The following is a 14,950-nucleotide window of genomic DNA, read 5'->3' as shown; positions in this document are numbered from 1 at the left end:
CGACTTTGGACAGGTTTTTCATGAAACCATCGGCCAAAAAGCAGAAAATGGATGAAGATGTGCAAGATTCGGTAGACTCTACTTAGTCTGTCTTAAAATTAAAAAAATGTGTGTGTTTTTTTTAAAAAAATTATGTTTTTAGATGTATCTAAATAAAAATAATAACAAAAATAAAAATAATAACAAAAAATTTATCTTTTTTTATGTCATCTTAGCATATTTTATGCTACAGAACGAATTATTTTTTTTAACATGAATTGTTATGGGAAAACACGTTTCACATAACGAACTTTTCGCATAACAAACTTGCTCCTGGAACGAATTTAAGTTCGTTGTGTGAGGCACCACTGTAAAACCAGTAATATTATACCAGTATAACATTAAATATATAAAATATATAAAATATATAAAAATCTGTACAATATTATACCAGTATAATAACATTCCAAAAAGTACACATACTTTAACAGCTGAGAGCTCAACTTTGAAAATAAAATGTATTTTAATAAATATTACCTTTATAATTATTCAAAGTATATGGTTCCTTTTTTGGGGTGATATATATATATATATATATATATATATATATATATATATATATATATAATTTTTTTTTTTTCCCCAAACAGAAATTCTTGATCTCAACTCTGAAAGAAACCTATTGGTTGACTGGTTGAAGGAAAAAAAAATATTAGCAGCAATAAATAAGAAAAAAAAAAGAAAGAAAAGGTTGTCTGAGGACCTACAAATTCTCCTCTCATCTAGCTTCTGTTTATATCCATATGAACAGTTCTGTCAATTGGTCAAATGCTTTTAATATTTACTCCCATTTATTCACATGATGCTTTAATTCTTTTTATCCTAATGACAAAAAATTAAAATACTTTTTGTGATAATTTCTTAAATTTTCACCTCCTTTATTTTTATTAGGAAACTTTTACATAAAAAAAGATTATGTTCATCAATTCAAGTGATAACACTTAGCTTGCAACATTATAATTATTTTTGAGAAAATAATTTAAAATACTGCAAAACAAAATATTATATTATAAAGTAAAAACTAAAGAAAATTCTAATGATAACTAAAAAAATAATACTAGTGGCCTTAGAGTTCTACATATTAATTTACAGAGCATTGGCAACACAAGGAATACAGCTATAGTTTTAATGCAAAGATATAAACTCAACCTTTCAGGTATCATTGCTCTATAGGATGTTTGTAAAGGATGTTATAATCATTTTATGCATATATTCAAAAGAGTCCTGTGAGGACCTTACTATTATATCTCACTTTATAGAAGATGATGCTCAGAGAAGTTCAACGATATTCTCCAACATCATGAGTTAATACAAAAATGTCCTTAAAGATCTTGTGGGAGAGGATATTAGAATCAATGAGCAGAAGTGATATCATTGCAGTGGTTTTCAATAAGATACTTGGAAAGTTGGAAGGAATGCATGATTGGTTCACAAAGCATAGAATAAAATTACCACAGTCTATTCAGTGATTAATCCATGTTGCACCCATTCACACATTTATTCAAACATTCTTTCCTTTAATAAATGCAGACTGATGAAAACCACAACCAATGCAAATGGTTGCATTAGTGAACTAAAAGTAGTAAGTTGATTTCATTCTTGAGAATTTTGTCATTTTGAGCCTCAAAGGTGATGAAAATACTTCTGCTCTAAATGGAATTATGCGAAAGAGAAAGAATATTTGTTGAAGTGGAGGTTGTAGAAATCATGTTAAGAAGTGAGCAGCTGGTACCAAGTTTTATCGAGAACAGAACTAAAAAATTTTAAAACATTTTCCCTCAGCCTTGGCTGCAACTTAGAATATAATATTATTAATTTTTAAAATGTAATCATGGGACTTTTCCTCTGAAGTTCTGGTTGAATTAGTCTACAGTGAGGTGTAGGTGAGTGTGTGTATATGTGTGTGTTCTCATGTATCCTTTGGTTTGAAAGAATTCGGAAGGATAAACCAGAAACTACTGAAAATAATACTGAAATGGGAAGAGTGAAAGAAGGAATAGGCCTGGGAATATGGGTGCACCAAGAAAACACTTTTAGTTTTGATTTTTGAAACATGTACATGTTTTATATTTTTCTAAAATAAAATTAAACATAAAATAAGAGAAAAAAAGAAATATTAAAAGTAACACTAAACAGAATCTAGTGAGAACAGCAACCTAACCATTACTAAGTAAACTACAGTCTAAGATCAAAAAAGAAATTCACTGACTTTGTAGCATACATAATAAACTCACTTAGCATGTTCATTTTGATCATGATGTTGGTATAGCATCTCTTAAACTCTTTGTTTTATTGTACGATATAACAAAATATGTGTAATTATGTTTTCTAGTAGCCAGACTTGTCACTAACAGCTGTATAAGTATGGAATAAAAAATAAGAAATAACCTTGTGGTGTTAGATATGAATTGAAGATATTAATGCAAAATTATGCTTAAATATATTCCCTATATGTTTACCCACTAAAAGCATCTAGAAACAGTATAACCATAGTAGACATGGGTACACATAGTAACCAGATCAGGTTTCTTATAACCACTAAAAGGAATCAAAACTCCTTACAAAATTAGCTGAGTTAGGAATAACTATTTTTGCCAGAAAGCAAGGAAGATCTCAGAGAAAGATGGGGACATCTTCATTCAGCTTGAAGGATATCCCTGAGGCAAATATGGGATCATTAGATCATACCATTAATGACAATAATAGATTATAATAAAATTAATTAATTCTCTGTGATAATCAAAATGAGGAGGAACAGAAAGGACATACACTTACTTTTAAAAGAATGTTTGCTAATAAATGTATAGAAAAAAAGAGAACTTCAAAAGTCACCATTTTTTAACCACCAATGTAATAATTGATGCGGGCAAGAATCATCACTGACTGCTAAAACCATTAGGGTATTTTCACAGCCTTAAAACATCACTCTACATATGATTAAGAGGAAAACATAACTTTATAATGGAGAGCTATGGTAGAAAACACTTTAAACAAATTATCAAACTTTATACCACCAGCAATGGGACAAACATGATGTGTTTCCTGGTGTGATGCAATGGGAAGTACTATTAAATGTCATGGATTGAATGCAATGTCAGAAGTGTTTGCATCTAATGAGAAAAATCATCAGACACATAGGACATTTTATGAATTAATGACCTTAAACCTTCAAAATGTCAGTATTATAACAAAAATAAAGGAAGGAAGGAAGGAAGGAAGGAAGGAAGGAAGGAAGGAAGGAAGGAAGGAAGGAAGGAAGGGAGGGAGGAGAGGAAAACAGCCCAGAGACTGTTGTAAAGTGAAGATAATTAATGACATATCACAACCCAATGTAATGTATTCTTCTTGATTATCTTCCTAGATAAGAAAATTAAAATATGTGACTGTGTGTGTGTATGAAAAGTTGGGGATAAACTAATTAGAACATAAACTACATGACAGACTATATTATTTTATCAGTGTTAAATTCTTAGATATAAAATATTTATTGCTGCTAAACTTAGATATAATAATTGTATTAAGGCATATAAAAAGTGTCCGAGTCTTAGACATATATGAAAATATTTAGAGCAGAAAATATAAAAACTTATCTGTGTGTGTGTGTGTGTGTGTGTGTGTGTGTGTGTGTTTAGAGATGGGGAAAGACAGAAAGAGTGAGAGAAAAAATGTGTCAAAAATTTAAAATTGTTGATTTGAACAAAAGTTATACAAGTATTAATTGAACTATTTCAGTTTTCTTTTATAAGTACGAATATATTCCAAAAAAAAAAAGTTTGGAAAAATCATATGTGAAATTAGTTAATAAAATAACTAAAAATGTGTAATTATAAAAGACATAGTTTCTACAGAAATATTTAATTCATCAAAAATAAAATTTAAAGACAAATGACCTAGAAAGCATTTGCTAAGTGAAATAAGCCAGTCAGAGAAAGATATGTATCTCTTGATCTCATACATATGTGAAATCTAAAGAACATAATAAATTTTCTGACTAAAATAGAAGCTTGAAACAAACTAAAGAATCTCAGAGGAATGGTGGGGAGGTGCTGGTGAGTGGGAAGAGATTAACCAAAGAATTTATATGCATATATGCAAAACCCATGGACACAAACAAATAGTGTAGTAAAGGGTGAAGGCCTGGGGCAGTGGGTGGGGCAGGCTAGAAGGGAAAAAGGAGGATATCTATGATACTTTCAACAATAAAGATACATTTTTTAAAAATAGGTAAATAAAAATGAATGAAAACTAAAGGGTGAAAGCAAAAGTGAGTTAAATATATTTAAAGAACCTAACTACTCAGTGTGAAATGATAAATACCCTAAAACAAAATTGGCCTAAGGAAATTATATATATTTTTTCAAATCACAATGTAGTTTCTCATTTAATATTAAAAATTTCACTTTACCGCCGAAGCCGGTTTGGCTCAGTGGTAGAGCGTTGGTCTGCGGACTGAAAGGTCCCGGGTTCGATTCCGGTCAAGGGCATGTACCTTGGTTGCGGGCACATCCCCGGTAGGGGGTGTGCAAGAGGCAGCTGGTTGATGTTTCTCTCTCATTGACGTTTCTGGCTCTCTATCTCTCTCCCTTCCTCTCTGTAAAAAATCAATAAAATATATATATATATATATATATATATATATATATATATATATATTAAAAAAAATTTAAAAAAAAATAAAAATTTCACTTTACCAACAACAATTGAAACCAACAGTTAACACCATTATAATACATGTCACTAAAGAAGCTCAGTAAAATTGTTACTCATTCTGGAAGAAAATTTGTCAAATACCTGTCAAAAGCTTTATGGCAAAGTAGCTGTAGGGCAGTCTCAGTTCTTAAACTAAACATTCAAAAAAAAAAAAAAAAAGTCTGTATTCAACAAGCTAGTCATTTAATAAAATTATTTCCTAGTAATTTGGCCTGCTCCCTTTCACATTACTGAAAGATTATTTATTAAAATAAGAATAATACCTAAATAAATGATAACTCTCATTTTTAATATTATCTATTATAAGATACTAGAGGCCTGGTGCACAAATTCATGAATGGTTGGGGTCCCTTGGCCTGCCTGGTGCTCAGGGCCAATCAGGGCTGGCCCGCCAGGGGGAGGAATAGCAGGAGGTTGACCACCATGGGAGGTTGGCTGTAGTAGCAGTAGCACACTGATTACCAGGGGCCAGCTTCTGTTTTGAGCATCTGCCCCCTGGTGGTCAGTGTGCATCAGAGCTACAAGCTGATCATCTGGTAGTCCAGTAGTAATCATATTTAGGCATATATATATATATATATATATATATATATAGAGAGAGAGAGAGAGAGAGAGAGAGAGACTAGAGGCCAGGTGCATGAAATTTGTGCATGGGGGGGTGGGGTTTCCCTTCAGCCTATCCTGCACCCTCAGAATCCTGAATTGATTCAATTCCCGGGATCAGGCCTAAACTGGCAGTTGGACATCTCTCTCACAAACTGGGACCACTGACTCCTAACTGCTCACCTGACTGCCTGTCTGATCACTTTTTTTTTTAATATATTTTATTGATTTTTTACAGAGAGGAAGGGAGAGAGATAGAGAGCTAGAAACGTCAATGAGAGAGAAACATCAACCAGCTGCCTCTTGCACATCCCCTACCGAGGATGTGCCCGCAATCAATGTACATGCCCTTGACCGGAATCGAACCTGGGACCCTTCAGTCCGCAGACCAATGCTCTACCACTGAGCCAAACCAGTTTCGGCTGTCTGATCACTCTTAAATGCCACCACTGCCAGTCTGATCACCTCTAATTGCCCCCTCTGCCAGTCTGGTTGCCCCCAACTGCCCCTCTGCTGTCCTGTTTTCCCCCAGTTGCCCCCTCTACTTGCCTGATCACCCCACATAGCTTGCTGTTCAGTTGTTTGGTCGTCCTTCACTAACCCCCCTGCTAGCTTTGTCATACCACACAGCCTGTGTTCAGTCATCCATCTAGTTGTTTCTGTCGTGATGGCCCCTGGCTTTTTATATATTAGGATAATATTATAAGGAGCATATAATTTATGCTACCTTAAGATTATTTATAGTGAACATTTATTGAGTATTAATTTGTAACAGATCCTCCAGAGGTGTGCTTATAGTTACATGAGAACACTAATATTTTTACCACATTGTGAAGTATAGTTATGTTCTCCATTTTATAGATAAGAAAACCTAAATTCATTCATCTGGTGAGCCCAAACATAGACATACATCAAAATGTCTTTGACAATGTATACCTGATTTCCATATCATTTTTATAAGATTGATTTTGGTTTTTGTTTGTTTGTTTTGTTTTTATACTTGAGATATAATTAACATAGAGTCTTATATTTATTTCAGGTATACAACATATTGACCCAATATTTGTATACATTAAGAAATGACCACCACAATGTCTATCACATATCCATCATCACCCATAATTAATAATACTATGTGACATATTTAAAAAGTGCTAGAAAGTTGGTCTTATTCCATACTTTTGAATTCCTATATATTGTGAATTTGTGAAGATAAATTTATCAGACAGAGTCTTGAACTACTTTTGACATCAAACTCTGTAAAGAAGACATAAGCATTATCCAGGTGTTTGGCAAAATTATCTAAAATGTAGGAGAGTTTCACATCATTAAAGACTACAGAGAACAAAAGGATTGCCAAGGTTCTCCCAGGTTCTGTGTTTCTCCGCTCCTCTGCCACTGAGGAGGGGAGCCATGGCAGTGGGCAGCAAAGAGCTCCCAGGTCAGTGCTGTGAGGTTCAGCTTTAACGCCTTGCCAGGAATTCAGGTTGAGTTTTGTTCTCTGATGATATTAACTATGCATCTATTTTATAATTCCATTTTTAAAACCAGCCTAGAACTATCAGGGCATCCATTTGTTATTTTATTTATTTATTTATTTATTTATTTATTTTATTGCTTTTAACAAATTCTACCCAAGACTAAATTCTGGTTCCCAGATCTTACCCCAGAGGCAGAAACTCACAAGCAGCCCAAAGAAATTCCAGATGCAGATCTCAATTTTTGTTGACTATGTTTTTAAAGCTATTGCCTCACATCACTCAATATTGTTATTTGCCCCTTGTTCTGGCATTCTGGCACCACAAGGAGCATTTTATTTTTGATCTTATTACTGCAAGTAAACAACCAAGTATGGATTCCCAATTATATGCCAGCTACTGAGATGGTTTCAGGAGAGAATATAAAATGAAACACTCCCAAGACATTACAGTAGTTTATCCTGGATAGTCTCAAATTTGGGATGATAGTCTGTGTATTTAAGTTATATTTACTCACTTTTCCTACTATATAGAACATCTTTCTTTTTACAAATTCAGTACACATTAGCTTTTAAAACACATGGCTCTTACATCATCCCATGCACTGAAAGGTCACTGGTTTGATTTCCTGTCAGAACACATGCTCAGGTTGCAGTTTGGCCCCCAGTTGGGGTGCATACTGGAGACAACTGAGTGATGTTTCTCTCTTATATCAACATTGCTCTCTCTTTTTCCCCCTCTTCTAAACTCTCTCTAAAAACAAAACAAACAAAAAACAAAACAAAACAAAAAACAACAAAACAGTACACCGGGATGCACTGAACATAAATACTTCTCAGAAGTTATCTAACCTAAGAGTTTCCAACAATAACCTGAGGAATATAGAGTTTAACCACACAGAAATACATTTACTTAAATGTAGATCAGTTTAAGATAAATTTTGCTTCTTAAAGTTTTACTTATGGAAAAATATACATTAACATTTTTTACTGGTGCTTTTTCATGCATTAATAAAAACTTCAGACTTACCTTTCTTTATACAGGTTCTGCGTTTCAGGTGTATAATGGTTTATGATGTAAGATAATTTTCTTCTGGCAGTTTTTAAATGTTGTATTTCTATTTGCATAGTGTTTTATTCTTTTTTCCCCCCCTTAAGAGCTTACACTTATTCTTGGGAAGATCAATGTGCCATTGTTTGGAGAATCAGAATCCAATCCCTCACACACATTTTAGATTAGTTCAAAGGAATAGAAAAGCCTCTATTGTACTTCCAGAATTCTAGAACTTAGTTTCTCCATTAGGGGCCACTGGTTCTTCTTTACAGTGGACTCTGATTTGTCTGAGAGTATTCAGAAGTCTTTCTAGAGTTTCTTTACAAATCCCACTTAATGTAGGGAATTACTCATAGTTTTTCAAGATCCTCAGCCCACAATGTAGAAACCAATAACAAAAGAAGACCAAATCCTAAACACAGTAAATATGCTAAAACAAAATCAACCAAACAAACAATAAACAGAAACAAAAAGGTAATCAAATTCATAGTCTGTATCACATTATGTTTTGGCAAAGGCGATCTTAATTGTGTGTGGGACTCCCACATGTCTCTCCTTAAGACAATGGGGAGAATGAGATATTTTAAACTCTTTATTGACTAATAAAGCTTATCATCCCTTAGGGAATGCTATAGTTCAAGGGTGCTTGTCTTTGGTGCATAACATAAGATAATTTTGTTCATCCTTGTATTTTATTTATATTTGCTTACTTTCTTTATTCTTTTCTTTTCTTTGGTTCATTTAACTCATGTTCAACTGTGTAACATAATTTTATGCTCTATTTCTTTTCTTTTAGTTTACAAAAAACGGGTAACTTTGTGAAATAAAAACGTTATAACTAAAGATTCCTGGGGGAAAAATTGAGTTGGGGTGAAGTTCTTTGGTTTGGGGTCTGCTCCTTGCTCTGCAGAGAAATTTCTTTAGTGTATCTGGCTCCAACTGGCAATATACTTTCAGTGTCGTATGTACATTTGTGTCCTCTGTAGAAAAATAGTTCATATCATTACCTGGCACTGCTGCAGGAATCAAATTGTTTATACCTAGTAAACATACTGACATGAGGGCTACATGATTAATTTTTAAATGTTCTAGATTCTCTCGTAATAATCTGCCAGGAAATTTTCTTAGTCAATACAATAATCATGGCTCTTCTTTCTAATAAAAATATTTAGGAAACCTTTACTCTTTCTTGACATGGTATGGATAGGCAAAAGAGGAAGTATGTATTTCACATGTTGTTGTGACCCGTTAGCTCAATAACTTTGCCATATATTAGGCATGCGGTTTGCTTGTTGAAATTAGAAAATAAACATATTTGTACATTTTCTATACTACTTTTATTCATAGACTAGAGGCCTGTTGCACGATATTTGTGCAAGAGTAGGCCTTCCTTCCCCTGGCTTCACCCCCAGCTGTCTGAGAGCCAGCACACCCCCACTCCCAGCCCGCTTGGGAGCCAGCAAGTCCTCTCTTCTGTCTGGAGCACTATTCCTGTAGCTCCCTCCACTGCCCTCCTTCCCCTCATGGCAGGAGTCCTGTTCCATGCCTGCATATGCAAATTAACCTCCATCTTTGTTGGGTTAATTTGCATGCTCACTCTGATTGGCTGTGGGTGTAGTGGAGCAATGGTTAATTTGCATGTTTCTCTTTTATTAAGTAAGATAATGTTTATAACCTAAAGGAAGTGATGTTTGGTTGATTTAGTCTCTTTTATTTTTTAAATGTAAGATACTCTTTACCACTTTAATTCATGGTATATTTTACTGGATTTAAGACTTTCTACACAGAGCTAGAGAAAAGTGAATCCTGCCATAGAGGCTAGACTGGGAGGGAGCAGGGTAAGTGGAGTGAGGGGCATAGAAAGTATACAAGGTACTATCCCAAGAGAAATGATAAGGGGGTGGAAATCCTACCTCAGACCCTTTCAGCTAAAACTCTGGGTAGAGAGCCAGTAAGCACCCCTAGAGAAATCTCTAAACTCCAGGGATTCATTTAACATGATGTTTCACAGTAGATTGATTTTAGGGAAAGTTTGCCCAGCACTGGGAATAATTATAAGAATAATGATTGGTTTGGAGAAAAGAATACATCACCAAACATATTGAGTAATAGATTCTATGAGTAACTTCCCTGTTTAGGCTATCTTCCAGCCAGTGTCAGAATGATTACTTTCTTTGTGGTACCTAAACTGTATATGAGCAACTATTCATTTACTTGGAGTAGCATTAAATCCTGTTTCCTACAAGCTGTAAAAGCTTCATTTTCCCATCTTGCCAACTTTTAGCCTGCCCACCAACTATGCAATCAGAAATAGTAAAAAATGTGAGGCTAACAAATTGCTGAACTATTCTATCAAACAGTATGTCAAGGTCTAGGTCTTTTTTGCCTTTTAAGAAGAGTTACTACTTTTTTTGTGAGTGCTGATAATCTATAGTTCACACAGATGCAGTTATACCACTCTCAATGCCCTCCATTCGCCACCACCTTAAGAGATACATTGATATTTATGAACACATAAAATCATGTGTGATGTATTTATCTAACCAGATAAGTTCTATTATAACATGAACACAATTATCAGCCATGGATCTTTTTCTAAGAATTTTCCAGAACATAAGCATTCTCTGACACACCTGCCAAGGGCAAGTAAGTAGTTGAAATTACCCCAATCCTATTTAATAAAAGACTAATATGCTAAGTGTCCATTTGTCTGGTGACTGGTCAACTGTTCAACCAATCAAAGTATAATATGCTAATGATATGCTAAGGCTGCTCAACATTCTCTATGAGGTGCATGAACCACCAGGGGCAGACAGTCAACTGGTAGGTTAGTTTGCTGCTGAGGTTTGGCTGATCAGGAGTGAGCAAGATAGGCCAGATATACCCTGGAGTCCTCCACAGTCCCTCCCCAGCTGGCAATCATCGGGACTGGGTTAGATGGGGCTGGACATGCCCTGGAGCTTTCCTGTGGGTGGTCCCACACTAGCCCCAATCTTGCACTAGTGGGGTCCCTCAGCCTAGCTTGTGCCCTCTCACAATCTGGGACCCCTTGGGGGATGTCGGACAGCCAGTTTCAGCTATATCCCACTGGCCACTCCCATCAGGAGGGCACCAGACACAGGGTTCATGGCTGTCAAGCTCTGCTGCTGCAATGGCACAGTCTTTACCGTTTGGACTGAGTGGGCATGAGCCTGCAGGAGATGCAGTGGAGCCAGGATGAGGGGGAGCGGCAGGTAGGAGCTGCAGGTGGCGTTGGACTACAGGTTTCGGCCCGGTCTCCACAGGCCACCCAGAAGAACCCCACCTGTGTAAAGATTTGTGCATTGGGCCTCTAGTATATTCAGGTTTGACAAGAAAGTGATAATGTATTAATAAGTGGCAATATAAATCAAAATTAAACCATGATAAGAATGTTGAAAATGTTTTCTTTACAAGGAAATGAGAAAAGATGGAAAATAGTGGATTATTTACCTCTTGACATTTTATAATTTTTAATTTACATTTCTTGATAGAAAAAAAAATGATGATTTATACTCCAGTATATATATTCGTGTGTGTGTGTGTGTGTGTGTGTGTGTGTGTGTATATATATATATATATATATATATATATATATATATATGTATGTATATATATATTTCTATATATAATATTTTATATGCACAAATTATACCTGTAATACACAATACTCAAAATAGTAATACTGTAATAGTGTCAGTGGTGGTCAAGGGGGCCTCTAGCCAGAGACAGTACTCTGCACCTCTAGTTCTTGTCTTGCTTGTGGTAATAAATTCAAGCAAGAGAGAACAAATGGCAGCGCAAGCAGGCAAGGACTTTTTGTAGAAAAAAAATACACTCAGTTAGGACCTGAGTGAGTGGCTCAGCTGGCTGAGAGAGTACTGATTGCCCGATATTTGGGAGTTTAGAGGATTTATATCCCCAGGCTAGAATGCCCCTCGGCAAGAAGTAAGTCACCCCCTCCCTAGTGTCTCAAAAAAAAATGTGTCTTTACATAAGACTCTTTCATTTCAGTGCTGTGCCCCCTTTTCAACCACATCCTGGAGGGGCTCTGATCGCTCCTGCTCACAAAGGGGCCTGCCAACTTCATTGCCTATTTTCAGTTTGCCATGACTCATACACACTCCCTCCAAGCCCCAACTGCCTTTCCCAGCTCATATGTATCCAGCTGCCTCGTCTAACAATAGTAATAGTATAAGCACAATAGCTCTATTTTCACAGAAACTTTCAATTCAGGAAAACATTCTGATAACACAGCAATCGTACTGCTTTCCCAAGGAAACACCAAATGCCAGATGATGTGGGTGCTACTAAAGGCCCTGGATTAGGAGCTGCAGCAGCTTCTAGGGAGGACATGCAGGGGCATCTGGGTTAGGTAGGGCTGAGGTCTGGGTGCAGCTGAGACTGCAGAGATCTCGGAGACAAGGCTGGGGACAAGAATTAGATCCTTGCCACCAAGCTGGGCCACCTAGTCAAGGATAAAAAGATTAAGTTCCTGAAGTAGACTGTCTCTTCTCTCTGCCCATCAAGAAATCTGAGATTATTGACATTTTACTTGGGAACATCCCTCAAGGTGGAGGTTTTGAAGATGATGCCCATGCAAAAGCAGGCCCACGCTGGCCAGAGAACCTGGTTCAAGGCCTTTGTCACCATTGCAGACTACAATGGACATGTTGGTCTGAGTGTTAAGTGTTCAAAGGGAGTAGCCACTGCTATCCATGGGGCCATCATTCTGGCCATTGTCCCTGTGCATGAGGCTACTGGGGAAACATCAGCAAGCCCCACACCATCCCTTACAAGGTGAACAGCCACTGTGGCTCTGTGTCCATGCACCCCATCACCACCCCCAATCCCATCCCCATCCCTAACCTCATCCCCATTCCCAAGGGCCCTGGCATTATCTCAGCCCCTGTGCCCAACAAGCTCCTGCTGATGGCTGGCATCACTGCTGATGGCTGGTAAAGACAACTGCTACACCTCGGCCAGGGGTGGCACTGCCACTCTGGGCAACTTCACCAAGGCCACCTTTGATGCCATCTCTAAGATCTACAACTATCTCTGGAAAGTGGCTGCATTCATCAAGTCTCTATCAGTAGTTCACTGTCCATCTTGTGAAGACCCATACGAGAGCTTCTCTGCACAAGACCCAAGTTCCAGCTGTGACCACCACATAAATTTATGCAAGAAGAATCAAGTGAGTTAAGCCTGTATTTAAAAAAACAAAAACAAACACAAACAAACAAAAAACAGTAATTGACCCTGGCCAGTGTAACTAAATGGTAAAGTGTCTGTCCTCGCAACAAAAGATCACTGGTTTGATTTCCGGTGAAGGGCATGTACCTGGGTTATAGGTTCATTCCCCAGCCTGGTCTGGGAGCATGTGGGAAAAACAAATCAATGTATCTCTCTCACATCAACATTTCTCCTCTCTCTTCCTCCCTCTCACTCATTCTAAAAATTAATGGAAAAAATATTAGGTGAAGATTAAAAAAGAAAAAGGGTATATAAAACAACAACAACAATAGTAATAGCTAACATTTATTGAAAACTTATTTACATAAAATACATAGTTCTAAGTGGTTCTATGTGTTAGCTAATTAATTATTACTATGTTCCTATACAGTAGGTACTATATTATCCCCATTTTACAGATAAATAAGTTGTGATGCAGAAAAGATGTCAAAAATGTGCAAAGTAATTCCTCAAATTGAGCAGTTCAATATTGTACACATTTTGTTAGCTGTGTTATCCTTAGACTTAATGAGTTATAGATCAGGGTGTAAAATAAAGTAGATTGATTTTATGAACACAGTATATTTCTGAAATATATTTTAAATCAGACCATTCTAAGATTAAACCCTAAATAGGCATTATCTGATATATTCATCTTGGAACTTGGCTCTGAAGTTGTTCAAAGTCAAATAATACATTTGGTAAAAAGTAAACTATAGGGTTAGTAGGCAGTTTTTATTTTATTTTATTTATTTATTTATTTATTTTAAATATATTTTATTGATTTTTTGCAGAGAAGAAGGGAAAGAGATAGAGAGCTAGAAACATCGATGAGAGAGAAACATCGATCAGATGCCTCCTGCACATCCCCTACCAGGGATGTACCTGCAACCAATGTACATGCCCTTGACCGGAATCAAACCTAGGACCTTTCAGTCTGCAGGCCGTCGCTCTATCCACTGAGCAAACCAGTTTCGGCAGTAGGCAGTTTTTAGTATGTGAAGCAGAGAAAGCTGACATGAAAAAAATGTTTCTTCAAATGATTGAACATATTCATAGATTTAGAAAAAAAATCTTCCTTTACGTTAAATATAAAATAAACTCTGTGCCAGAGAAATATTATGTTATAAGCAAAAAGTAAACTCTAACTATGGCCACACTGACCAGCGTATTCTCACTGCCGCCTCCACCACCGCCACCACGTGGTTCCCGAGCACTGAAGATGGTTGTTTATGTAGGATCCACACCTGAATCCAAGGACTTGGACTAAAAAAAGGTAAAGTATCTCATTAAAAATTATTTACATTGGGTATTTGTTGAAATAATATTTTTGTCTATATTGGATTGAGTAAAATATACAATCAAGTATGACTTTCATTTTACTTAAATGTGACACAGAAAATTTTAAATTAGATGTGGGCCTCTCAAACTCTAAAGTATGTAGATGGTGCAAATGTTCCATCTTGCTTTCTGTGTACTATAATGTTAGTCTCTACAGACAGTGTTATAAAATTTTATGTGTAAGAGTCCCGAGATAGGAAGATTTTGGAAGAGCATATGTGCAATATACTATCATATAGTAAGTAACTTTAAAAATGGAAATTAAAAGCCTACTATGTAGACTAACATATGGGTTTTTCAAACTCATACTGTGAAAGACTTTCTGTAAAGAAATACAAAAGTGCTTACTAAAATAAAATAAAAAAAGAAACAGTGGCATATTTCAACTGCTGTGCTGCAAGAATTTTTAAAACACTCTGTGGACTACCTCTGAAAAAGACCGCTCACATTACAGTGTGTCTGTTGAAATTTAGGAT

General features: G+C 36.0%; 1 long non-coding RNA gene and 1 pseudogene across 2 annotated transcripts in view; one reads left to right on the top strand and one right to left on the bottom strand.

Moving 5' to 3' along the window:
* LOC311618287 overlaps positions 1 to 14,950 on the bottom strand; it is a 1,465,663-nt gene that overhangs the window by 236,781 nt on the left and 1,213,932 nt on the right. The gene's annotated exons all lie outside the window — the stretch shown is intronic.
* Positions 11,069 to 13,075, top strand: LOC311617386 (small ribosomal subunit protein uS5-like; annotated as a pseudogene). The gene is made up of 2 exons: positions 11,069 to 11,191; positions 12,361 to 13,075. The product of its transcript is annotated as a small ribosomal subunit protein uS5-like (transcript).

The sequence above is a fragment of the Pipistrellus hanaki genome (assembly GCF_964339955.1).
Source record: "Pipistrellus hanaki genome assembly, chromosome: 2".
In the NCBI taxonomy this organism is placed as follows: domain Eukaryota; kingdom Metazoa; phylum Chordata; class Mammalia; order Chiroptera; family Vespertilionidae; genus Pipistrellus; species Pipistrellus hanaki.
This window is presented reverse-complemented; position numbering and strand designations above follow the sequence as displayed.